Consider the following 25765-nt stretch of genomic DNA (forward strand, 5'->3'; position numbering starts at 1 on the left):
ATGAAAAGAATCTATTGAAAGTAGATCATCAATTGCAATGGGAAAAATTGTATCAAATTGCAATAGACATAGCTCGAGGATTAATTAGAGTACTTGCACCGTGGTTGTAGCACACAAATTCTACACTTTGACATAAAGTCTCGTATAATCTCCTAGATGAAGATTTTCATCTAGAGATCTCTGATTTCGGTTTAGCTAAAATTTGTCCTAGGAAAGAGTATTGTATCGATGATAGGTGTACGTCGGACTATTGATTATATTGCTCCAGAAGTATTTTTTAGAAACTTTAGATTAATCTCTCACAAGTCAGATGTTTATAACTTGTTAGAAATGATTGGAGGAAGACAAAATAATAATGTTGGAGTTTATAATAACAGTGAAACATATTTTCTATAATGGATTCACCGGCGTCTTGAAGTAGATGAAGAGCTCCTACTACAAGGCATTTCAAATGAAGAAGATAAATAATGTGTAAGGAAGATGGTAATAGTGAGCTTGTGGTGCATACAAACTAATCCATCAGATCTGCCAACAATTGGTAGAGCAGTGAAAATGTTGGAAGGGAGCATCACTTCCTTGCAAATTCCACCCAAGCCTTTCTTATCTTCTCCAAGATCAACCCAAAAAGATTCTTCAAATATTCTAATCAGGTAGGTCCTACAATGATGTATTAATCAAAATGCTATCTTACCAATAAGAAACATGACTTCATATGTATTAATACATTTGTAGTTTCATATTTCAATTAGCAAAAATATCACTTGCACTGTATGATATATATATATATATATATATAGAAAGAGAGAGAGAGAGAGAGAGAGAGAGAGATCAATGATTTCCATTTTTTACTGCGTGTTTTAGTAACTGCTTTCTTCATGGTCACTGAAATGGCTATTTTTCCTCCTCCACGTGCACCTCTGTGTTATAACTTTCGATATCTCATCTAGCCAAGAAATTTAATAGCTCTGGCTCTAGATCACCACGTCTTGTTGATTTTTTACAACTTTGTAACTTTAGCTTTCAGGACCGCCAAAAACTTACCGGAAGTTTGTAACCCCTTTACACAACAATTTATTTGATTCGATCTTCTTACCGTGCGAGAATATGATAAACTTTCTAGAAAATGAAAGATCTTCTAGAGAAACAAACAAAGAATTGAGAGAAAATGCAGAACTTGAAAAACAGGGGATTTTCTGCAAAATGGAAATTTTATTGAATTTGGATTAAAATTATAAACTGATTACAATCTATTTTTATAAGTAAAGTACACGCTGGCAATCTGTGTCAATCTGCCAAGTAAACAAACACACTTCATCAGCATCTGAAAATTGAATGGGCTTCAGTTGCGTTTCCTTTTACAGAAAGCAGCACTTCATTAATTCAGTGATCACCAAAACGCAGCACTTCAATTAAACTCAAAACGCATAATGAAAAACCCAGCAACTTTGATCTGAAACGGCAGCGTTCAACTAAAAGAATTTAATGCCACTTAACAGAAGCTGTTAATCGAACGGTTGAGCAGTGAGCATTTTTTAAAAACAAACGAAAACTGATACAGAGAACCGTTGAGCAGTGAACATCTTTTAAAACTGGAATCTATGTCAACATATATTACACCAATGAACCCTCTCACATGAAACTAGGATTTTTTTTTTTTTTTTTTTTTTTTTTCATGTGAGAGGGTTGGAAATATTATATCAATTATTGGCAGAATAGTCAAAACTCAAAAGTTGCCTATTGGGCTGCTTTTAAGTATTTTTCTGCAAGGCTTTCCTACACAATTTCCAAGTCAACCGACGTGCTTCAAAGGTTAGGGAATTAAACTTCTTTGCTTATTATAGTAAGAAATAATAGAGAATGATATGATAAAAAGATTCACCCAAAAGACTACTTTGTTAACAGTAGGTTATAATCTTAGCAGTGTAATTGCAATGTGTAATGCTACATGCACAAACAAGTTTTACAAAGATTTATGTATAAACTGATGTGGTATAAAATAAATGGAAGAGTGAATATAATGAGTTTGACTTTTTATATTCACTCATCCATTCACTTTATGCCACATCAATTTGTAAACAAATTTTTGTAAGATTTATTTGTACATCTAGTATTATTGAATTGCAATACAATAAACTATACAGCAATTTATGTCCATTATCTGTTTCTGATCTTTTTTAATCGGCAAAGACTTCTCTTTTATTTTGCTAGCCCTTCTGTGGATTTTAAAGAGTCAATGAGTAAGTCTTCCAGCCCGAAGGTGGAATTATTTGTTCTATGAATTATTTGCAGAACAGTCAAACAATTGCCGACTAAACTTTTTTTATGTCTTTTTCTACAGCACTTTCCATACAATTTCAAAGTCAATTGAGCTACCATAATGAAAAATAAATGACAATAAAGCTACTGACACCGAAAAACTTATACCGAAATTGTGTATCGGCTTACCTGTAACACGCCTCTGATTTTTTTAACAATTTTTTTCTAGTGAACGGTCATCCATCAAATTTGAACGGCTGTTCACTCACATGGACGCCCGTCCATATTATATGGACGGGGGTCCATATATCAGGGACGGAATGGACGCCCGTCCATACTTTAAAAAGAAAAAAAAAACATTCTAAACGGTGAACACCTCTTCTTCTTCGCCATCTCCTCTCTTTTTCTTCGTCTTCATTCCCCATCTCCTCGCTTAATGAGATAATTCCTGCAAGAACATCTCCCCATTCCCCAAGACCTTGAGATGCACTGCTTGCATCATACATGGAATTACTTTTCTCAGAACATCTACCCAAACCACTAGAATGAGATAATTCCTGCAAGAACTTGACGATCTTTCTGAGCTGGGAAGCTCCCAAAAAGCATATGCACATTGGCGTTTGGTCCAGACCATGATTCAAAAGTAAAACTTATACATCCATTTCCTTTACTCGAACCATAAATTTTGAGAAACTAAAACTTATAGCAACATTAAGCTATCTCCAACAGAAACTATCATTTTTAGGCTTTAAACACTAAAAACTTAGAAAAATTAACCCCAAAAAAAAAAACTTTTTAATCAGTAAAATTAATAAAGTGGTACAGAAGATCATAAGAGCTCCAGTCTCTTTGATAACAAATAAACATGCAGCAACCTTAACCAGAGGATAAATTATTATTCGAACAAATCTTCTGATAACAAATAAACATACAGCAACCTTGATTTTTCATGCAAGTAAAACTAAACCATTGATTAACCGTACTCAAAAGCGCATTCACGAGACGGACTCCAGTCCATAAATATCCATGAATATCTTCAACTTCCCCAATTAGCTCTCTCACTTCATTAATCATTCATTTCTTCTCCTTTCAAAATTTTTATATATAATCCCTCGCTTCACTTCATTTTATCTCGTCAAACCCTGAACTGGAAGCTCTTAGTTGTATTAATGGCAGTTGTCAGGCAGCGCAGACAGTTGAATCTGCAACCGTGCCATTGCCCACGTTTCCCCTTACCTCTCCCTTTACCGTGCTTTACCAGAATCCGACCGTTGCCCACGTTTCCCCTTACCTTGTAATTTATGCATTACAAGTAGCTCGATACAGAATATAATTCTGTGGTCCTCCCATGAGAGCGCCATAATATAGAGCTGTCACGACTCACGAACATCTTCATCTGCTTCTAACTTCTAAGGAACACTGCCCAACAAATCAAACCAAAATTTAATTAGCATGCATATTAACGAAAAAAAAGAAGTTAAAATGACGTTAAATATGTAAGAGAATATTATGTTATATCGTAGAATGTTAGAATTATGCAGAATGCAAATGCACAGAAGCTCACGTGCTACAATCGACGTCCTTGGTGATGGGAACGCCGATCTGAATGCCACAAGCTTGTGGAAGTTGGCTGGCCTTGTCCGGCTTGAGGCTGGCATAGCGACCGACAGCATCTTTCATACACTCACAGGCTGCTCATCTATCACCGGTGGTTGGAGTCATTGCTTTCAGATTCCTGACACCATCGCAGCAGACCGGTGAAGGGCCTGGTCCGCCGGTGAGAAACTCCAAGCAGTGAGCGAGAGCTGAGTCAACTTGTCCGCAACTTATGGCCCGGCCAGGCTCCACCATCAAGAGAAGCACGATTAGCACCTTTACCAGAATCCGACCGTTGCCCACGTTTCCCCTTACCTCTCCCTCCAGCTGTCGCCCCCTCCGGCAATTCTGCCGCCGTGGCCGCCGCCATAACGTGCGCAGACTTGGAGGCTACAAGTCCTCGGCCACGGAAATGGTGGAACTGTCTACAAAGTCCGTTATAAATGGATTGACAAGATATTTGCTTTGAAAGTTGTCCACGGCGAGAGCGACTCCACCCTCCGCCGGCAAGTCTTCCGTGAAATGGAAATCCTCCGCCGTACCAACTCTTCTTTCGTCGTCCAGTGCCACAGCGTGTTCGAAAAACCGTCAGGGGATATTGCCATGGTGATGGAGTACATGGACGCCGGCACTCTCGAAACATTACTGCAAAAAAAGGGGACTTTCTCTGAACAAAAACTCGCATGCATGGTTTCTCGCACTCACTGATAAAAACCAAAATAATGGACGGGCGTCCATTCTTAATGACGGGCATCCATTCCTAATGGATGCCCGTCCAAATTTAAGATGGCCGTCCAAAATTTTTGGACGACCGTCCCAAATATTCTTTTTTTTCATATATGGGTCAAGGACGGGCGTCCATTATTTATGGATCCATAATGGATGGACGGCCGTCCCTAACGTTTAACAAATTTGTTTAATTGTATTTTATTCAGGGACAGACGTCTTTTAAATGGAGACGTTCATCCATATAATATGGATAGGTGTCCATGTGAGTGAATAGTCGTCCAAATTTGATGGATGGTCATTCACTAGAAAAAAATTGTTAAAAAAATCAGAAGCGTGTTACACGTAGGTTGGTACACAATTTTGGTGTAAATTTTTCGGTGTCTGTAGCTTTATTGAATAAATGATAAGAGAATGATATGATAAAAAAGGAGTCATCCAAAGGACTTTACAGTATCATTAGTGATGCAGTGACAATTTAATTTATTCTTTTTCGTTAAATTCTCAAATATGTACGTTGATTAACTAGGCTTTAAGTAATAAAAGATGGTCTTGAATATTTTATTGAAGTTAGATTTTGTTCTTAAAATATTTGACTCCTTACTAACCTAGTTTAATTAGATAGAGAGTAAGGAGCCTCTTCAAAAGCTTAAAAAGATTCCTGAAATATAATTAGATTTTCTTCCCAACTGCAACTGACAACTGCAAAGACTTTCAAAAATATAAGTTCGTCTCAATTATTACCAATAATGGTTCATTAACAACCAATCACAAGTTTTATAGTCCATATCTTTGTCGTCTTTCTGTCTGACCTCGCCATGTTTAGCTTTTCCTTATACATGTCAAACCCCTTTTCCCAATTTATACCTCTTTCTCAACTTTTGTAATAGGACCACCGAAAACTTCTCCATAAGTTTGGAGATAAAGTTTCTGTTTGTTCTTAACGAACAAGATGGAAAATCATTTTATGGCCATTATGTCGTGAATTTTCTAAACAAAACAACTAAAAGCCGTAAAAGAGGGAGCTGAAAAGGTTTACTTTCATCTTGGGCCGAACAATGAAAATGGCTATTCATGCACTGTACGTGTGTGATTTACGTGGCTGCCGCAACTTACATTTCTTCATTCTGTTATTCTCAAGTCTTCCCTACGCAATTTCCAAGTCAACTAGCGGGTTTTGTTTTGAAGGGAAATAATTAATAAGCTCAACTTCTGTGTTGAGAAGAAACAATAAGAGACTCGTATGATAAAAATGAAGTGAAGCAAAGACTTCTTAACAGTATTATTTGTTGAGAGTTTGTGTAGCTGTTGAAGTTTTTTTCTCCGATGGAGAACATTGGAGTGGCTCGTGTCTCCTATGTTGTGTTCTTTGTTATCTTTCATTTTGTACTTCCTTGCTTAGCTCAAGAAGGACAGAGAGTCAATCCAAAATGTCCACGTTTCTCTTGTGGTTTACTTGGCGATATCGGCTTCCCCTTCTCCAATCGAACACATCCCGAGTGTGGCTTATGCGTAGTGGATGCGAAGATTCAACTGGGGAATCGTGGGCCACGGTTTTATGTTTCAAGCGTCTCTCAGGAAAATCTGGCCGAGCTTCATGACGCATGTTAAGAAGAATGTCAAAGTATGCTGTGTTATTTTGCAAAGATTAGAAGTTGGATGGCTCTAATTCCAATTAAGCAAAATGTAATACACTGTCGTTTTATACAGTGTAACAAACTATAAATATGTTTGTTTTCTGTTAAAGACTTAGTTAATAAAAATTAATGAATTCCAGAGTGTTCATCTTTCTTCTCAGGTTTGTATTTCGTTCTTCTTGATTTCTTTAATTTTCTTGATTCTTCATCTCAATACTGAATTTCTACATGGCATCTTAGAAATTTGTTACAATGCACTAAGAAAGAAAATTGTAGTGTTAGTGAATATGTATTGAAAATGAAGGAGTTGGGAGATGAATTGATAGCTAGCGGTGTGAATATAACTGATGAGGAGTTGTTACTCTATATACTGGATGGCTTAGGGCCGAAATATGATGTAGTAGTGGCCAATTTGACCTCCACTAGTAGTCAAACGATACTGCAAGAGGCTCAATTTTTATTGCATAAACATGAAATTAGGCTTGAAAGGCAACATAATGCGTTCTCTAACTTTCATGAAGCTCTTCTGGTGTCAAAACAGCAGAGTCAAACTGACTCATTTTCAGGTCCTCATCATGTCAATTCTACCCTAACCCCAAACTCTAAGCCTCAAATACACTCCTAGCCTGAACCATCTCTCTCACAATTCAATCCTAATACTTGTCAGTTTACTGGAAACAATATGCGTCAAGGCTTTTCCAGATCAGGCTTTGGTCTGCCACATCAACAATCACTCTATTAGTTTCCAGCGATGAGTGAAGGCTTTAGTCCTTTTAACCAGTACCAGGTTTTCAACTCACAACTAGTGCGTAGTAAGGGACGAGGAAGGGGTTATTTTAGACCCAAACTGATCTGTCAAGTTTATGGTAAAGGTGGACATTCTGCCTTGCAGTGTTACCACAAATTTGATCGTACTTACCAAAGTTTTGGAGTTGCTGGAGTTGGTTCACCTACTAATTCTCTTGGCTATAATGTTGAATCTGGTTCTCAAGGATCTTCCCACTTTAATGCCTCCTAAGGCCCAGCTCAAATTCCTCAGTCAAACAACTCAGCACAAGCACTTCTGATGACAAAGACTACGGCAGATCAGTTATACAACAAGTCAGCCTCTACTTCTTACAATGGTTTTGGACTTTTGGAATTTATCAGCAGAATAACAGTTACCCTCAACAAAATCTGACCTCTCAAGTGTTTTCACCCACAATTGGATCCTCTAGTGTTATTGCTTTACCTGAAGGAAATCAATCTTATCTGTCCTCTGCACATAATTCTCACAGTATACCAGTTGCCAATCCTCATACAATTATGGATCAGACCTGGTATGTTGACTCTGGAGCAACTAACCACATGACAGCATATATGAGTAACCTGGTTATCAACGACAATTATCAAGGTGGCTCCACAGTTCAAGTGGGCAATGGACAAACAATTCCAGTCTCCCAAACAGGTGTGTCTTTTCTCAACTCACAAAATTCTCCTAGGATCTTGCATCTCAAGAATGTGTTGTGTGTACCACATATAGCAAAAAATTTCTTAAGTATATCACAAATTACTAAAGACAATGGAGTTATTGTTGAATTTCACTCTGACCGTTGTCTTGTAAAGGATAAGTGCACTCAAGAGGTACTGTTGCAAGGCTTCTTGAAGAATGGTCTGTATCAGCTGAAAGGTTCTTGCTCATCTGTGGCCTCTTCTATTGGAGGTGCTTCTGGTTCTAAAGCTTTTTGTCATGTTGCTGCTGTCACCAATACAAGTACTAGTATTAGTAGTAGTGATGATAAGACATGTCATGTTCCTGATTTTTTCAGTTTTACACCAACTGTTAGTAACTCAAATAAAGAGAGTGTATCTCCAATAAGCAAGTCTGATGTACTATTGATAGCATTATGGCATGCTCGGTTGGGGTATCCACAAGTTAAAACTCTCAAGGATATTATGAATAAAATTCATGTACATGGTTGTTTTGATAATAAAATGTTTTGTGAAGCATGTCAATTCGGCAAAATGTCACAAACTTCTTTTCCCATTTCTGCATCCAAATCCACAAGACCTCTTAAGTTGGTGTATTCGGATTTATAGGGACCTGCTCCAATTTGCTCTTCCAAAGGTTTTAAATATTATATATTATTTGTGGATGACTATAGTAGATACATGTGGATATATCCACTTAAGCTTAAATCTGAGGCATTCAAAGGTTTTACACATTTCCATAAGTTTATTGAGAATCAACTGGATGCTAAACTCAAGACTCTGCAAACTGATTGGGGAGGTGAATTCAGGTCTTTTAATGAATATTTAAAAGAGCATGGCATTGGTTTTAGACATCCATGACCTTATCTACACTAGCAGAATGGTAGAGTTGAAAGGCGGCATAGAACAATCATCGAATTTGGATTGACACTGCTAGCAGATGCTAGTATGCCTTTGTGTTTCTGGTGGTAGGCCTTCTATACGACCGTATACATTGTTAACAAACTCCCTTCCTCTGTTCTTCAAGATATCTCTCTTTACCAACAATTGTTTAAGTAAGAACCAAAATACAATGAGCTAAAGGTAATTGGCTGTTCATGTTACCCTTACATTAGACCATACCAGAAGCAAAAATTCTCTTATCACACTGAAATTTGTGTCTTTATAGGTTATAGTCTTGCACATATAGGGTATAAGTGCCTTTCCTCCACAGGAAAGGTTCACATAGTGAAACAAGCAAAGTTTGATGAGACTGTTTTTCCATTTAAGCTTGGTTTCAAATGTTACCTCATTAAGGATGAAACTACAGGAGGGCTCAATTCTCAGACTAATACAGATAGTTTTTTGTCCTTATGGAATCTTGGTCATTGTTTGAACAAAAGCAATGTTTCTTTTGTTACTATGGTAGCTTCGTCTAACACTATTGTTTCAGTCCAAACTTCTACTCCTTTTAGTTATACAGTAGATGTTCCTGATCATTCATCAATACCTTTAAGCTCACCATATGACACCGCTACTGATGCAGTTCAAATAAATTTGTCTAAAGCTACTAGTGCAATTCTACAGCAGATGTTCATGGTAATTTATCACTGATTTTAAACTCATCTGATGATACAGCTACTTATGCAGTTCAAACAAATGCGTACGAAGCTACTGATGCAGTTCAGCCTATTCCTCCTTTTAGTTCTACAGCAGATGTTCATGGTAATTCATCATTGTTTTTAAGCTCACCTGATGATACAGCTACTGATGCAGTTCAAACAAATGTGTATGAAGTTACTGATGTAGTTCAGACTACTCCAGGATCAGTAATCCTGGATTCTGCTACTATCTCTCCATCATGAGAACCATCTATTTTCATTAATCAACTGGAACCTTCTTTCAATCAACATCATAATACACATCCAATGCTTACTAGGTCAAAAACCCGGATCTTTTCAAAGCCTGATAAGTTACAATCTCAAGGTTGTTCTGGATGTGCATATCTCTCTACTCTATCTGTTCTAGCTGAACCAAAAACTGTCTCAGAAGCTCTTCTAATTCCAGAGTGGAACGTAGCAATGAATGATGAGTTTTCAGCACTGGTGCGAAACAAAACCTGGGAATTAGTTCCTTTCTCTTCCAATACGCACGTTGTAGGATGCAAATGGGTTTTTAAAACCAAGCTAAAGTCTGATGGCACTCTTCAAAAATACAAGGCACGATTAGTGGCTAAAGGCTTTCAACAAACCCCAAGTTTGGATTATTTCGACACATTTTCTCCAGTTAGTAAACCTGCCACTATAAGGATCATATTCTCACTTGCTGTTCATAATAGTTGGGATATCCAACAAATTAACATTAACAATGCATTTTTGAATGGAGATCTCACATAGACTGTGTTCATGTTTCAACCTGAAGGTTTTACTGATCCTTAACACCCCAAACATGTTTGTAAACTCAACAAGGCCCTCTATGGCCTAAAACAGGCGCCAAGAGCCTAGTTTGACAAGTTAAAGGCGGCTCTTACTGATTGGGGTTTTCTTGGTTCAGTTTCTGACACCAACCTATTTTTCTTTAAAAAGGAGTCTCACATAGTGTATTTACTAGTGTATGTGGACGATATTCTCATTACTGGGAATGATTCTGCATTGATTACTCAAATAGTTATAGATTTAAATAACAAGTTTGCTTTGAAGACTTTAAGGTCTATCAACTATTTTCTTGGCTTTGAAGTGCAAAGAGACAAGTCAGGTTTGCTGCTTTCTCAATCAAAATATGTTCTTGATCTATTGAACAAAGCTGGAATGGTAGAATGTAAGCCCTGCAATACACCTATGGCCACTGGTACAAAACTGATGAAAGAAGATAGTGAAGCTTTCGATCAGCCCTCTCTTTATCGAAGTCTTGTGGGAGGTCTTCAATACTTGACCTTGTCTAGACTTGATCTGTCCTTTGCAGTGAACAGATTGAGTCAATTTTTACAGTCTCCTACTACAAATCACTGGATTGCTTGCAAGCGAGTACTTTGATACATTAAAGGCACTGTTAGACCGGTCGTCACGGTCACAAAATTAAACCTAAATACCGTAGTTAGCGGTAAGCAGGGTCGAATCCACAGAGAGCAAGACTAATGACCTAATGTAAATTTGAGTTAACGAAAGAGAAATTGACAGAATGATTAATTAAAACTAAAGAAACTAATTACTTGCAGGAAATTAAAAAGCATTAAATAAATTGCTAACTAAAACACAATATTAAAAGCGTTATCGCTACGGGTTCGGTTTGACTCAAGACCAACTCTCACAATTCCTCTCCTCGCTCTTCAATTTCCTAAACCTACAAGGCTAGGCAAATCAATAAAAATATCTCCCGGCAATCTAGGCATAATCTATCCTGTCTCCCCGCGCTTAGTTACAGATCGATTGGTTAAAGACTATCATTGACTAACCGAAAAATGCTAAACCCTTAAACACCACAGTTGGTACAACGTTAACAAGTACAACCTACTAACTGTATCATCCAATCACTAATTCACAATAAATGCATTCCTAGTAGAAATGATATTAAACGCTACTACAACTTGATTGCAATCAGTACCGAAGCAATTTAAAGTCATAATCAACATTTAAAATCTCAAACCGACATTCAATTATGCAAAAATTATATACATAACGTTCTCATGGACATTATCAATTCAACACGTCGAGTATCAGAATAATATTAAGTATTGCAAACACTGAAACGAAAACAAATATAATCTGAATACAAGAAACTTAACCAAATACCACATTCCGGGCTCATCAACTAGTCGAGAGCTGATGAGGAGATTAGTGAGTCATCTTGATCTCGCCTACACCGTAACGGACAACCGGAACTCAGCCGCTCATGGTGGTGATGACGGAGGCTGAAACAGTGGAACGAGCTGATCATGGCGAAGAGGAGTAACCGACAGCGATATGATGCGAAGAAGGGCCGAAACAACCAACGGACAGCCCGAATACGAACAGCCGCGGTTCGCCGGAAAACGTTAATTTTCCGCGGTCTCCGAAAAACGGTGGCGGAAATGGGATCCAAGGTACCGATGGAAAGCTCTGGTGATGGGGATTCAGATCAGTCCTGGGGGTGAGAAGTCCGCCGGAAATGAGCAAGATCTGGCCTGGAAGATGAAGAGGCGCGACGGCAAAACCGCGGATTCCGGCGTTTTCGCGGCGGCTGAGCTTGGAAATGCTAGATCCGGCTATGGGGAATGAAGATCAACCGTTGGGGAGCTGAGAATCAACCGGAAAACGGCCAAACTGGCCGGGAAGACGAAACGCGCGGGGGTGGGAAGGCGAAGCGTCGCGCAGCGCGTGTTTCACGGTGGTGGCTTGTGGTGGCTTGATATGGCTCGTGCAAGGGGAGATGAATCGTCGCCGGAGAAGAAGAAGGGTCGCCGGAGGAGACGAAGCGTCGCCGGAAAACTGGGTGAACGCCCCCTGGAACGCGATCTGCATTTTTGTTTTATAGAAGAATGTGTAAAATATCAGTTTAGTCCCTGCACAATTGAAAAGTGACAAAATCAGCCCCTTAAAACATGACATTTTACCCCCTAAATAGCATAAATGAGACAAAATCACCCTTAATCCATAAACCACAACCCAATATCAACTCATATATTTTCCAAAATCATTCCAAACACGTTAAATTCATAAGAAAAATATTAAGAAGCGATTTTCGTGAATAAATTCATAAATTCTTTAATTGTCTCAATATACTTCAATTTAATCACAAGTGGGGTATTTTTATCACCAAAATAGAGTCACTTTCATGACTCTAACAAGCACCCTACAACATGGTTTACTCTTCCAAAAACATCAGAATTTTGCCCTGGAGGGCTATGCTGATGCTGACTGGGTAGGTGATGTTAGTGATAGGCGATCCACAACACGGTATAGCATATTTCTTGGGGGCAACTTAGTAAAATAGGTGTCTAGAAAACAGAAAGTGGTGTCTCTTTCTTCAACAGAGGCTGAGTATCGGGCTCTTAGACAAGCAGCCATTGAACTTGTTTGGATCCAAAATCTATTCCAAGAACTTGGCATCCAAATCAAGAGTATTCCAATTTTGTAGTGTGACAATATGAGTGCAGGAGCACTATCTTCTAACCCTATTTTCCATGCTAGGACAAAACATATTGAGATTGATGTCCATTATGTGAGAGAACTGGTTATTGAAAAGAAACTTGCTATTCAATAAGTTTCCTCTGAATTTCAAACTGCAGATGTGTTAACAAAGGCACTTCCTGCTCACAGGTTTCAAGTTCTTAAAGAAAAACTTACTGTTATGTCTTCTTTGCCAACGTTAGTTGCTACAATCAAAGACTAATTAAGTCTTATGCAAACTGAAGTCAATATGTTGCGGAAAGCTATGTTTTCAGAGGAAGATAGTGTAGTTTACGGGGAAATGTTGAGTAGGAAAAATGTTAAAGCATGGCAGAAGTGAAGATGAGTTTAGAGAGCAAGATAGTGTAGTTTACGGGGAAATATTGTGAAGGAAGAATGATAAAGAATAGTAGGAGTGTTCTGTTTACGGAGAAATGTTAAGAAGAATGTCAAAGTATGCTGGGTTATTTTGCAAAGATTAGAAGTTAGATGGCTTTAATTTCAATTAAGCAAAATGTAATACACTGTCGTTTTATAAAGTGTAACAAACTATAAATATGTTTGTTTTCTGTTAAAGATTTAGTTAATAAAAATTAATGAATTCCAGAGTGTTCATTTTTCTTCTCAGCTTTGTATTTCGTTCTTCTTGATTTCTTTAATTTTCTTGATTCTTCATCTCAATACTGAATTTCTACAACGCAGAAAGTCAATATCTCTTGGACAACCATAGTTGCGGCTCCTTGAAAATTTAACTCTTCCTATTACACATTTTCTCACTTTTGAAATGCCCTGCAGTCAAACCATTTTCAAATGCCCCCTCAATTATAGTTTCCCCACAAATTCCGGTTGGTTCTGCAATAGCTCTCGACACTCCTTCATGATTTATTACCCAAGAGTTGAAGTGCCAAGTTCTCTTCCTCAGTGTTCACGTATTCCCTTCCAAGTCAATAAGACACAAAACAGTGTTGAATTCTTCAATTTTTACACTGCTCTATTCGCCCTGAAAGTGCAAGTAAGAGAAAAATGTTAAGATTGTCATTTGGAAGGGGGCCAATGTATAAGTGACAGCAAGGGAAATTTTCATTGTTCAGAAGAAAGAACAGGTATCACAAATTACAGTAGTATTAGTAACTGCATTGTCATTTGGAAGGGGGCCAATGTGTCATCTTTTCCATGTTTTATATATTGGTTTCTTGTTCTAAATTACCATCTAATTTTCATGCATTTATATGAACTGCATTTAGTTTAATACCATATTGCCACAAACTCTTCTCTAGCTTTCTACTTAGATCACTTTATTGGATTTTGATCCATTCTTTACCTTGGTTAAGAGAAAGTATTTTAGTTTGTCAGAGCATAAAAGTCCTTTTCACAATCTTGTCCACATGTAGTTTTCATTGTTTCTCCTTTGATTGTGCTTCCCTCAACTTCAGACCCTACCACGCTGATCTAGTCTCTTTTCATAACTGTAACGATTCGGTTCCTGTCAATTACATAAAATCTATGGATTTACAGATAGGTAGAGCTAAACTGAACTGGATGATACCAATTTATTATATATCTAAAGTATTTGATAGAATTAGGAGGATTCAGTACTACTCGTTGTGAGTAGATGTTTTCCACCTGTTTATAGAAACTCTTCTGGAGCAAGTACCTACTCCTAAAAGCAGAACACTAAGCACTTCTAGGCTTTTTGATTGTCTAACATTGAACCTTACCCGTTACTACAGTTTTGATAGGTAAAATCGCTGTGTTCATCATGAATCTTGGGGCAAAATTGCTGGTACTGATTTGTGGCCTGTGATGTGATTGAATTGCTTGCCATTGCAGAAACCTGTTTGTCTGTTTTTTATGAATTGTGTGCTCAGCCTTGAACTTCAAGTCTGATGATTCTAAATCCTCTGTTTCATGAGAGACAGAATTAGAGAAGAGAGCCTCTTCAAAACCATAGAAACATTCCTGAAATATCTTAGATTTTCTTGTGCATGCATTTTTTTTTCTGCGTCCTTTTCCTTTCTTTCAAAGTAGAAAGTTTGTCCTCAATTAATAGTCTTATCACAAGGGAAACTTGCAGTATTTCAACACTCTCGAGAATTTACGAAAGACAATGCCCCAACTTGCACATCCCATTCTTTCAAAAATTTGTTCTGTTTTTTCCCGATTGTCTGGAAAGTTCATATTTTAGTCCTCCCTGACACCGCCACGTTCAGATTTTCTTGTACATATCAAAACCCTTTTCTCTTTTCACCCCTTTTCTATACTTTTGTCATACGACCTCCAAAAATTTCTCCAAAGTTTGGGAACCAAAATTTCAATTTTGTTTTGTAATGGACATCCAGGCTATTATAAATTTTCTAATCTCACGATAATCATGGAGCCAAGATTTGTCATTTCTCTGGGTCTTTATCTAAACGCGGGTCAATCCAACTTGAAACCCCTCATAAAAAAGGTTTTTGTAAAGTAGTCAATCTATCAGGGCTTCTGTAGTTGTACTTATAATAAAGAGGGAGTTGAAAAGTTTTACATCAGTACTCTTTGTTTGACCTTAATTGCCCTTACGGTTTTCTTGGCAATATTGGCTTCCCCTTCTCCAATCGAATGCATCCAGAGTGTGGGTTGCTGATTGTAGATAACTGCAATGAAAATGTTCAGAAGATTCGGTTGGGGAAGGATGGCCCCTGGTTCAGTATGACAGGCATCTGTCAGGATAATATGGTTAAGCTTTATGACCATCCTTGTGAAGAACACGCGAAGTATTATAGCCGCAACATATCCTTAAAACATTTTAGTCTTCCCATCTCTCCTTTTCGATCTCTTAATGTGCCCTAAAATCAATCCCTGTACGAATGCCCCCATAATAAAAAATTCCCCACAAGTTTCAGTTTTGCCTGCAAAAATTCTCAACACTCTATATCTACTACGGTTACCAGGTAAAAATTTGCCACCTTCTCCATCTCAATGCACACCTATTAATTTCCAAGTGAATAACAAGTGTTGAATATTCTGATTTGTTTACGGGTCAATTCAATCTGGAAGTGAATGTAACATATGAGTTTTCTGATTGTTTTTGGGCTGGCGGGCAATTCAAACTAAGGCATACTTTAATTGTTCTGCGACAGAAAGAACAGGTACACAAATTACAGTGGCTGCTGGGACTGTTTCGTGGTTAAAACATGTCCTGCTTTTTATGATTTACATGGGTTTCTGGTATATCTTATTGGAAATATGGAATGGAATTGCATAAGAAAAGGATAAACCTAAGCTCTAGATCACCATGTTCGTTAATTTAATAGTGACTTATATCACTTTATTTGTAACTTCTGTTGCGGGCCAAGAAGGAGAAGATAAAAAATTGGGGCTGAAGCTAGGCTTAGGACTTGGTAATATATCTCTTTAATCTAATTCTTATGGTTACTCTCTGCTGATCGTTTCAAAATTATGATCTTCTTCTTCTCTACTCTCTACTCTCTATCTCTGCCTCATTTTATAATATAATCTTAATGTTTATGTAATTGTCTAAATATTGATAGAGGTGAAGAATAAAAGCCTCTCAATAACCTTGTCAAAGTTGTAAACCTTGTGGTGAGTTAATCTTTGATAAGAAACTATACAAATGCTTCAGTGTCTTTGGTTCTCTGTTTTATTCCTTTCTTTTTCAGCAAAATTCAGATTACATGTTGCAGTTCCATTCTTGTGTGCTTATGTATTATTTGGGTTAGACAACAGCTGAAAATTTCTCCAAAATGTGATCTTCGTTTTCTCGCCTCCACAAAATCAACTTCCTCATTAGTTGGTATAGTTATAATATCAACTTCTTCCCCCAAGAACTTAACTTCAACTTGTTTGAGAGTCTCAAAAACTTATTTCTTAGTGGCATGGATGACCCATCTAACCATAATTTTTTTTTTTTTTTTTTTTTGCTACCCTTTGTTGTCCTTATGTACTGATGATTCCTTTTTTCAATTAATTGCAGCCGTATCAGTCACTGCAATTGGTATATTGATAGTTTTGGCCTTTTGCTCTCGGAGAAAATCGTCACCACATAATGCCATGGTCTTCTGCATGAAAAAAACTAAGAATCATCAAAACATTGAAGCAGTTTTAAGGAATCATGCATGGATCCCTTGCTCCTAAAAGATATAGTTATTCATATATTAAGAAAATGACCAATTCGTTCAGACACAAAGTTGGCCAAGGAGGATATGGAGGTGTTTACAAAGGTAGGCTACTTGATGGTCGTTATGTAGCAGTGAAGAATTTAATTGATTCCAAAGGTAATGGTGATTTTAGGTTTTTGTTTTGAGGGTCGTACAAGAGCTCTCATCTACGAGTATATGTCAAATGGATCTCTTGAGAAGTTCATATATGAAAAAGATTGATCCCAAACAAATCAGTCACTAAAGTGTGAAACATTATACCAGATTGCAATAGGCATAGCTCGAGGATTAGAATACTTGCACCGTGCTTGTAGCACACGAATTTTACACTTTGACATAAAGCCTCATAACATTCTTAGATGAAGACTTTTGTCCAAAGATCTCTGATTTCAGTCTTGCTAAAATCCTTCCTAAGAAAGAAAGCATTATATCAATACGAGGTGCGCGAGGGACTATTGGTTATATTGCTCTAGAAGTATTTTGTAGAAGTTTTGGAGAAGTCTCTCACAAATCAGATGTTTATAACTATGGAATGATGGTGTTAGAAATGGTTGGAGGACGTAGGAATATTGATGTTGAAGTTGGTCATACAAGTGAAATATACTTTCCACACTAGATCTACAAACGTCTTAAAGTAGATGAAGAATTTGGATTGCAAGGCATTTCAAATGAAGAGGATAAAGAATGTTGCAGGAAGATGATACTAGTAAGCTTGTGGTGCATACAAACTAATCCCTCATATTGGCCAACAATAAGCAGAGTGGTGGAAATGTTGGAAGGAAGCCTTGGTTCTGTGCAAATCCCACCAAAGCCTTACCTATCTACTCCAAGATCACAGGTAGAATCTCCAGCACAGTTTTTAGATTAATATTGTAATTCCAAATTGAATATCTTCGCACTAGGAAATTGACTATGTATATATACTTTCTGTCAGGCTCTTCGATGATGATTTTTCAAATATGTAAGAAGGCTTAAATTTTAATTAAAAGTTATGTTGTCACTGAAGAGTTAAAAGATGGTTTTGAAAATTTTATCGAAGTTGGATTTTGTTTAGAGTTAAAAGTTGTGTAAGCTTGTATGTTGTTTCGTTGGGCGTCGTACGTTGGGATTATTTTATTATGTTAATAGATTGTTCGTTGGGTGACGTATTTTGGGATTAACTTATTGAGTAAATGTTTTTTTTTTTTTTTCGGGGTGACTTCAGATTTGGAAAGTGGTATTAAATTTAGTTTTTGTTGTGAAGTATTTTATTAAGAATTATGTATGGAAACATGTTTTCGCCGGTGAGGAGATTAAGTTTTATTATTGTTGGAAACTCAAGGAAATGCTTTNAAGGAAGCAATTTACATATATGAATTGAAGAACTCTTTCTTCTATTATTTATGATATATATAGATACAAGAGAAAATGCTCTAAAACCGACAACATGAATGGTTTCTAGGGCATACACTAATATACACTAACACTGACATGACGGCCCAATCGCCCAGACCGGCCGACCAACTCTGCCTAGCTTCGAAATTTCCAAAAAACTGTCAAAGAGCCACTCGCCCTGAGTGAGCGATCGACCGAAGGAAGATACTCCACACAGCAATCTATCGCCCTTCAGCACCGGTCGACCTACCCGATGACAAGGTCGCTCCTAATCCTCAATCGACCCCTCCAACCGATCGACCCATACCTCGATTCAAGACTTTCTCCTCTCAGACCAAGTGACCAACTCACCCTCAGATTCAGCACTAAGTCTACTCACCCTTGCTCACCGATGGACTCACACGATAACCGACCAACTATTCAATCCACTTCACTCTTTCACCACTCTGTAAGACAAACCGACCGAACCAATACTAAACACGACTTCGTCTTCCTGATCCCGACCAAAAAACCCAGAAAATACTCAAAACTGTCGGATACTTCCCAGATATCCACCAGAAAATTCAAATCTACGCCTATTCTCCAAATCCTAATACCAAAACACTTGGAAGTCCAGTTAAAACCCACTCAAAAATTAAAAAAACCTTCATTCTACCTCCCAAAGTTTCAACAAAAAACCAAAAACAAAGCAGAAAATCGGCCTAAAGAAAAAAAAAATGTTTACCTCGGAAGATTGCAGAAAAGACCACCGTCGCTCAAGAAACTGGGACAAAAAAGAAGAAAAAGGAGAGAAAAAAATTTTTGGACGAAAACACGAAACAAACGCAAATGGAAGATGAACAGTCTGTTCCTCAGTTTTGTAAAGAAAATGCAAACATGTGGCAGTTTGTGATTGGCCAGTTGTCAGGGGTCTCTTCGTTTTCCCGCTCTCGAAATGACGGATCGATCACCACCATACACGTGGCAGCTATCCGGACCACCTGGGAAACCGTAGCCCTGTACGGAAGCTGCGGCTCAGTCGCCCAGCTTTTTCGGCCGACTCAGCATGTACCTCCCGAAATGAGCCCGACGCGCATCCGATCTTCACACCCCAACAAGTCCACTTGGCCACTCGATCCACCCAACCGACTCAGCCTTTCGGTTCAGGAGTCTTGCCAAGCATCCCATGCTCAACCGGCCTGGAAGGCCTGGTCGATCGATGTATGAACTTGGAATAGCCCGGGTCAAGCCCTTTTTAGAACAAAGTTGGAAGCCTCGCCCATTCATCCGTCCGTAGCGAACGAGTGGACAACGTGTAGTTGAGGTGCCTCACCCATTCTATCATCCCAACATCCCGACCGAGTGAAGCTATTTAGTAAACTTCCTGAACTCGTCCGATCCGGCTTGACGAATGAATGCCTCGTCTAACGCAATTTTATTAAGAGTTGTATGAAAGCATGTTTTGGTTGGAATCATTAATTTTAAATTGGATAGGAAAGTCTTGCGCAAACAGATTTCACTGGAAAGACTTGGACCAAAATTCTGACTTGTCTCACACTAAATGTTAAATTCAATAATTAATTAATTCTAAATCTCAAGAAAAGTCTAAATGGGGATTTATTTAGCTAGTGCATTTACAACTTTTGGGGTGGCTTGAGATTTAGAAACATGTTTTGGCTGTTGACGAGGGTTATTCAGAGTTCTTAAGGAACTTAGTTTTATAAAGAGTGTGTGTTGCCGCAAACACCGCGTATTAGATTACCTTGATACATGCTCTAGTTTTGTATATAAACAAAGTCAGTCAATGAAATCATTAGTGACAATTTTATTCTTTTTGTTAAATTCTCAAATGTGTATATATGTTGATTAACTAGGCTTTAAGTAATAAAAGATGGCCTTGAATATTTTATTGAAGTTATATTTTGTTCTTAAAATATTTTACTAAAAGTTTTGTAAGCACGTATGTTAGTGATGGATTTGAAGCCATGCACCCTTGGTGACGCATTGGCTTGAGAAATTTGACTTACTAGAATTAATGTTTTCTTTTGGGGTGACTTGAGATTTAGAATTAAAAATTGTTTGTGAAAACATGTTTTGGGCGGTGAGACGGTCAGTGGATAAGATTTTAGTCAGTTGGAAAGATTTAGAAAGCGGTATTAAAGTTACTTGGAATTAATGATTAAGTTTTACTATTGTTGGAAAGTGAAGGAAATTAATGCTTTTGATATCTAATATTCGAGCTGTTCAATATGGACAGAATATTTTGATGGAATGCAGAATTTATAATATTAGACAATATAATTTTTATTTTTTGAAGAAAAGCAATACTTTAGTATTATGCAAATCATATACAACACTTTAGTAAAACTTGATTTTTGAAAAGAAAAATAATTATTTTTACAATAAAATTACACTTATAACTTTTTCATTCAACTTTTTTATACAACCCTACGGTGGTAACTCGCAAGTAGTTGATTTGCATTTGGGCAGACGAGACCCTCTTACGAACTGATCAATCGCAAGTTGCTACATTAAAGTTGTATAAAAAAGTTATAAGTGTAATGCTGCTCTTATTTTTATATAGTATACTGAAAATGTTCAAAAATGTTTTACAAAATTATCCAGTTATACTGCTTTCTTGTAATTTGTAATATACAAATATTTTAATTCAATCTTTTATAGTGCCTTGAGCATAAATATGTATAACCTGTCACCCATAAGTAAAAATTCTGGCTAGCCATAAGTAAAAATTCTGGCTACACTATTGACTAGGAGGGATCCTGTCAAAAAGTATTCAAAAGAAGTTAAGTTTCAAAAGAGAAGTAAGATTAGGGTTATTTAATATAATTTCTCTATTTCTTGTATGTTTTTGAAAGACTTTAACAATAATATTTTAGAAGAGTTTTGCGTAATTATTTTTAAATAGAATACTTAAAGTGTTCAAAAATGTTTTACAAGTTATTTAGTCAATGAGTCTTCCAGTGGACTCTTTTATAAAAAATTTCCCCTTCCAAGTCTGTACTGAACAATGTTGTAAGATCATGACCGGGCCAAGGGGCCGATTCCTAGGTTGGTCGATCGGATCGATGACATCAACATGATGTCAGCATGGCATAATAAATTTTTTAAAATTCTAATAAATTTCCAAAAATAATTCCATCCAAATCCAAAATTCAAATAACAATATAACATGAATAAAATAAATCGAAAATGCAAATCTAAAGATGAAATTATTTTGGAAAATTATTAGAATTTTAAAATTTTATTATGTGATGCTAACATCATGCTGACATCACCGGTCTAACCGATGGTTGAACCGACAATTCGGCATTGTTCCTCCTGTTCAACCTAGGTCAATTCGGTCCAATTGCTATAACCGAGTTTAGGATGTACTCAGACTGGATAACGGTCCAGTTCCCAGTCGAACCAACTAGTCCGATATGAGTTTTAAAACAATGTTACATAAATTGTGTTAAACATTTATCAGTTTGAGCTAGGTTGGCCCACACGAAGCTGTTTAATTTTTGCATTTCCTGTTGCATGTCTTCATAATAAAACTAGATAGGGGTTTACTATATGTTTCCAAAGACTTTACTACATAATTTCCTAGTCAAACAATGCATTTTAAAAGGTATGGAAATTATATTTATGTAAACGATAGACTAAAAAAATAGTAGAAATAAAAATAAGATATCATTTTCATTTGTTAGTAACAAAATATTGTAATACAAAAGTTAAACAAATATAAGTTAAGAAGAAAATTCACCTTTTTCTTTTTTTCGTCAGTCATTGTTAGGATGTTATAAAGTTTGTTAAAACAGATAACTAATTCTGTTACTCTGTTAATCACATGTTAGAGTTTGTTAATATTGTTTTAAGTTTGTTAAACAGATGGTTATTAGTTAGTTAGTGCAGCTTGTATAAAGAAAAAACTGAAGCTACCATTTATTGTTAATAAAAAAACGCAAAAAAACAGATTACACTTTCTCTCTCAAACTCTTCCTTTTTCTTCTCTGCACTTTATCAGTTAACCTTTCGTTCCTCTGCATTTTACCAGCTGCTTTAACAAAGTTCAGCTGATTTTCACCTCTAATTGTCATGGGTGAAAATCAAAAGATGAATTAATTCAATGCAGCGTGTTGTAGAGGACAATTGAAATAATTACGTTGACTAGCTACATGCATGAAAGTTTAGAAGAAACAAAACAATAAGACGAAATTAGTATATATAATTAATGAATGAACAATTGCTAATTAGGGAATTTCGGAATGTCCTGTGTCAATTGCCTTCTGTTAATTATTTTCTTTAGTCTTTTAGTTTTGTCCTTGTCCCATGAACATAAATGCGACCATAAATGTCCACCTTTTCAATGTGGAGTTCTGGGAAGTATAGGCTTTCCCTTCCACAGTGGAACGTATTCTGAGTGTGGCTTCTTGAGAGTAGATCGCTGCAGTAAACAGTTTCCGAGGATTAAGTTGGAGAAAGATTGGCCATGGTTTGATATTATAAGCATCTCTCAGGATAACACGGTCACGCTAGGAAATAATCAACTTGCAGCTTTGACAGAATTTTTTGACTTCAGAAATTTGAGCCTTGCAGATTATCCTTTTATCTCTGTTGAACCATTCTATCAATACCAGTTCAGATGGCCCCCTTGATAGTGTCCCACAAAATTTACTAACACAATGCAAGGAGTCCAAACACAAACTTGGCTACCAAAAAGTCTCAAGTGATGTTGAATTCCTGATACTCAATCCTAATTGCTCGTTGCTTAAGCTTCAAGACAAGTCTGTAGAGGGTGTTGAATTCCTTTCTGTATATACAGGGTTGTTCCGCCTTCGAATTAAAGTAACGGGAGAATGTCTCGAGTGTTTTCACGAAGGAGGTCAGTGTAAAACTGACTACAAGGGAAAATTTCAGTGTGCAAATAGAAAAGGTACGAAAAATTATTTTACTATCTCTCGTAATTTAAATTAAAGTTTTGGGTAAGCCCATCTTCACCATTTAGGGTATGTTTGCTAAAATACCCTTATTTCGTAATAAATATATCACCCAGCCAAGAAAAGTAACAGCTCTAGATTAGAAGGTGTTTTAATTTTATTTGTAATTAACACAATTCTATTTGCTATTTCTGTTGCAGGAGATGGAAAACTGAGACTGAAGCTAGGCCTTGGACTCGGTAACATAACTTTTTAAACAAATATCTTATTGATAATTTCTTCTTATTCTTTGGTTAATTCTGTTCCTAGGATTCCAGGAACAATTGAATATCTTACGAGTTAATTGTTCTGGCATTACGTCAAATTCTATTACTCTAAAATATGAGATAGATACTAAAATTGTGATAAGGCTTGAATTAAATCAAACATACCCTAGAAAATTTCACAATTAAAATTCTCTCCACTGTTTGGGCTCCATTGTGTGTTGATATTAATAGACTCCTTGTTTGGATGAATCATTTCTTCAGACAGAAGAAGATTATGTAAATACTTATTCGGAAGCTTATCAAATTTTACTGTAGAAGACACAATTTTTCTTAACAATTTGTCATAATATATAAGATCCATGCAAATATTATAAAAAAAAAAATGGATACAAATTAATCTTAATGTTCATGTAATTTTGTAACTATCCAGTGTGTGATTCTCATTCTTGTTCGCGTATGTATTGTTTATGTCATTCTAATTCTAACCATGCAAAATTTTTGTCTACCATTTGCTATCTTTTTTTATCTTATGGTTCCTTTCTTCAATTAATTGCAGCTATACCGACCATTGGAATTGGTATATTGATAGTTCTAGCCTTTTGCTACAAGAGAAAATCATCACCGCATAATTTCATGGCCTTCTGGAGGAAGAAATCTAAGGATTACCAAAACATTGAGGTATTTTTAAAGAACCTCGGATCCCTTGCTCCTAAAAGATATAGGTATTCAGATATTAAGAAAATGACCAATTCATTCAAGCATAAAATAGGACAAGGAGGGTTTGGAGAGGTTTACAAAGGAAGGCTACTTGATGGTTGTAATGTGGCGGTGAAGTTCTTAACTAAATCCAAAGGCAATGGGGAAGACTTTATTAATGAGGTTGCTAGCATTAGTAAGACTTCTCATGTCAACATTGTCACTTTTTTAGGTTTTTGTTTTGAGGGTCGTAGAAGAGCTCTTATCTACGAGTTTGTATCTAATGGATCTCTTGAGAAGTTTATAGATGACAAAAATCCATTGAAGTGGGAAACATTGTCCCAAATTACAGTAGGCATAGCCCGAGGATTAGAGTACTTACATCGTGGTTGTAGTACACGAATTTTGCACTTTGACATAAAGCCACATAATATCCTCCTAGATGAAGATTTTTGTCCAAAGATCTCTGATTTCGGTCTGGCAAAAATTTGTTCCAAGAAAGAGAGTATCGTATCGATGTCAGGTGCACGAGGAACTATTGGTTATATTGCTCCAGAAGTATTTTGTAGAAATTTTGGAGCAATCTCTCATAAATCAGATGTCTATAGCTATGGAATGACTATTTTAAAAATAATTGAAGGAAGACAAAATAACAATGTTGGGATTGATAAAAGCAGTGAAATATATTTTCCACAATGGATTTACGAGCGTCTTGAAGTAGATGAAGAACTTGGACTGCAAAACATTTCAAATGAAGAAGATAAAGAATGTGTAAGGAAGATGATAATAGTGAGCTTGTGGTGCATACAAAATAATCCATCAGACCGGCCAATGATAAGCAGAGTAGTGGAGATGTTAGAGGGGAGCATCAATTCCTTGCAAATTCCGCCAAAGCCTTTCCTATCTTCATCCCCAATAGATTCTTCAATTCTAAGTAGGTCCCAAAATGATGTATTAATGAGTTTTAATTAAAGTTATTATGTAAAAAAAGGTTATATGTTTGCTAGACGCATATGGCAAATTTTAATATAACCTATCGTGAGCCTGATAACATGAGAAGTGGGCGGACTACAATTAAATATGCCATCGGCCGAAGGGTTGGGCAAAATTTTACTTGAAATTCTGAACCAGCCACTTATCATGTTATTTGTGCCTTCTTTAGCTAGTGACTAACTAAAACCCATTGTTTTAGATCATTGTGCCCAATGGGCTTTGTGAATAAAAGAGGCCTTCTTGGATGATTTTGAGCCCTCATAATTGTAATCTTGATCTCATTAGGTTTACCTAGACTTGGCAAAACGAACAGGTAAACCGGGTTTGGGTACGGGCCCAATATAGGTTGAGATATATGGGTCAAAAATATTGGGCCCGTACCCTACCCTATGCGGGTACTGGTGAACCCGTGGGTACCCATTTTTTCTCTCTCCGGGTTTTGGTTTTTACAGTTCACCCCAATAGTTTTTTATTATGACAGTTACACCCCAAAATTCTTGTAGTTTTAATTTTTTACATTTACACCCCAAAATCAACTACCCTAAATTCAAT

At 36.8% G+C, this 25765-nt stretch overlaps 1 pseudogene; it reads left to right on the forward strand.

Annotated features, from left to right (window-relative positions):
* The first annotated feature begins 3278 nt into the window (after window positions 1-3278).
* On the forward strand, window positions 3279-25192 carry LOC116109768 (annotated as a pseudogene).
* Window positions 25193-25765: the final 573 nt, after the last annotated feature.

The sequence above is a fragment of the Pistacia vera genome, unplaced genomic scaffold (genome assembly GCF_008641045.1).
Source record: "Pistacia vera cultivar Batoury unplaced genomic scaffold, PisVer_v2 Contig59, whole genome shotgun sequence".
NCBI lineage: Eukaryota > Viridiplantae > Streptophyta > Magnoliopsida > Sapindales > Anacardiaceae > Pistacia > Pistacia vera.